The sequence below is a fragment of the Schistocerca nitens genome, chromosome 7 (genome assembly GCF_023898315.1).
Source record: "Schistocerca nitens isolate TAMUIC-IGC-003100 chromosome 7, iqSchNite1.1, whole genome shotgun sequence".
In the NCBI taxonomy this organism is placed as follows: domain Eukaryota; kingdom Metazoa; phylum Arthropoda; class Insecta; order Orthoptera; family Acrididae; genus Schistocerca; species Schistocerca nitens.
Genome location: NC_064620.1, coordinates 309,455,785 through 309,458,302, shown reverse-complemented (window position 1 = coordinate 309,458,302; position 2,518 = coordinate 309,455,785). Strand labels below are relative to the sequence as shown.

At 57.7% G+C, this 2,518-nt stretch overlaps 1 non-coding gene across 1 annotated transcript in view; it reads left to right on the top strand.

Annotated features, from left to right (window-relative positions):
- Positions 1-2,043: 2,043 nt before the first annotated feature.
- The window catches only part of LOC126197104 (small subunit ribosomal RNA), a 1,909-nt gene continuing 1,434 nt past the window's right edge, over positions 2,044-2,518 (top strand). The window contains exon 1 of the ribosomal RNA XR_007539504.1: positions 2,044-2,518. This exon is cut by the window's right edge and continues 1,434 nt beyond it. This is a non-coding gene — a ribosomal RNA (small subunit ribosomal RNA).

Genomic DNA, 2,518 nt, shown 5'->3' with positions numbered 1-2,518 from the left:
TACGTTGCGCCCTAACCTAACCTAACCTACGTTGCGCCCTAACCTAACCTAACCTACGTTGCGCCCTAACCTAACCTAACCTACGTTGCGCCCTAACCTAACCTAACCTACGTTGCGCCCTAACCTAACCTAACCTACGTTGCGCCCTAACCTAACCTAACCTACGTTGCGCCCTAACCTAACCTAACCTACGTTGCGCCCTAACCTAACCTAACCTACGTTGCGCCCTAACCTAACCTAACCTACGTTGGGCCCTAACCTAACCTAACCTACGTTGGGCCCTAACCTAACCTAACCTACGTTGGGCCCTAACCTAACCTAACCTACGTTGGGCCCTAACCTAACCTAACCTACGTTGGGCCCTAACCTAACCTAACCTACGTTGGGCCCTAACCTAACCTACGTTGGGCCCTAACCTAACCTACGTTGGGCCCTAACCTAACCTACGTTGGGCCCTAACCTAACCTACGTTGGGCCCTAACCTAACCTACGTTGCGCCCTAACCTAACCTATGTTGCGCCTTAACCTAACCTATGTTGCGCCTTAACCTAACCTACGTTGCGCCCTAACCTAACCTACGTTGCGCCCTAACCTAACCTACGTTGCGCCCTAACCTAACCTACGTTGGGCCCTAACCTAACCCACGTTGGGCCCTAACCTGACCTGTAATTGTTATATGAATTGCAACATTCATGTAGCGTTGCCTAATCGCAACCCTCTCAACATAGGTCAGTGCTCGCACTCTCTGGTGTCCTGCGTATTGATTCATGTTACGGTGCGTACCCTCACAACATCTAGCGAGTGTTGCGTACGTTCCACATGGTCCCGCTATCCACTGTAATGTGTACTGCTGTAAGACGTATATCGCCCCCCTGTCGCCTCTAGTTCGTCAGGCGGGAGTTTGCGTGTTCAATGAGCTTCGCAGCTGTGCAATGGCATTCGCATACGTACGCGGGCCACCTTCCACGTGTTCTCTCGTGTATACGTCGCAGCATGTATGTGGGCTGATGTGGCGTGTCGTGACGCATATCATCCAGGCATGCAAGACCCACTGAATTTGCAAATGTAGATGGACGTCTACGTTTGCTGCCCAAGTTACGCAAATGAACTGGAAATCCGTTGTTGCGCGGTTGTTTACGCTGGAGGTGAATCATTGATTGCGACAATCGGTACAGGTATTAACTGGTTGCTTCAGCGACACCCGTCATACCCACGAACGTGAGTGGGCATGTGGGTATGAAGCGATACGCGGCGGTGGCTGGGTGGGACCGTCCCCGGCCGGTGAGGGGGGAGCGCCCGGCGTGCTGGCCGCGCGCTGCGTGGGCGCACGCGCTACAGCCGGCTGGTGGGGGCGCCCAGTGGCAGGCGCGCCGGCCGACGGACGCGGCAGGCGGCGCAGCTGCGCGCCGGCGCACCCAGCGCGCGGCGCCGTGCGGCCAAAGTGGGTCCTCGCGGGCCCGGTGCGAAGCGCGGTGGACATCTGCAGTGTGCTGGTCCGATTGAGGACTGTGTGCGTCGAGGATGCGCCGCCGCCCGGCACTCGGCGCCGCGACGCCGTCTGCTGCTCGGTCGCCCCCGCGGTTCTCGCAGGTGGTTTGTATCGCAGCTGTGCGGATGTGTTGGCGCGTGCGCTGTGCTGGGAGAGTTCGCTTTGGCACCCAAGTGGGGCTCTGCCCCTCTGTGGCGCTGGCGTTGGAGCTGCCCGGCCACTGTTTGTGGCCGCGTGTTGTCTCCCGCCGGCAACACCACGACAGCACGCTCCCGGGCCTCTGTCGGCAGCGGCAAGCTCAGTTGGGAGCACGGGTGGTCGCACTGAAAGCGTCTACTCGCCTATCTCCGGGCGATTGCGCCTCTCTCGAACCCGACCAAGTACTTAGGACGGCGCTGCGCGCCGCCGGGACCTGAGAGGGTTTCGAGGTGTATCGTGCAGGGGAGCCCAGCCTCCTCCTGTTTGCGGAATAATTGAGCGGACGCTTGCGTGTTCGCGCGGGCCTCCGGGACACACTCCCGGGCGGCCGGCTGCTCAGCTCTAGTTGACGCAGCTCCCTGGTTGATCCTGCCAGTAGTCATATGCTTGTCTCAAAGATTAAGCCATGCATGTCTCAGTACAAGCCGCATTAAGGTGAAACCGCGAATGGCTCATTAAATCAGTTATGGTTCCTTAGATCGTACCCACGTTACTTGGATAACTGTGGTAATTCTAGAGCTAATACATGCAAACAGAGTCCCGACCAGAGATGGAAGGGACGCTTTTATTAGATCAAAACCAATCGGTCGGCTCGTCCGGTCCGTTTGCCTTGGTGACTCTGAATAACTTTGGGCTGATCGCACGGTCCTCGTACCGGCGACGCATCTTTCAAATGTCTGCCTTATCAACTGTCGATGGTAGGTTCTGCGCCTACCATGGTTGTAACGGGTAACGGGGAATCAGGGTTCGATTCCGGAGAGGGAGCCTGAGAAACGGCTACCACATCCAAGGAAGGCAGCAGGCGCGCAAATTACCCACTCCCGGCACGGG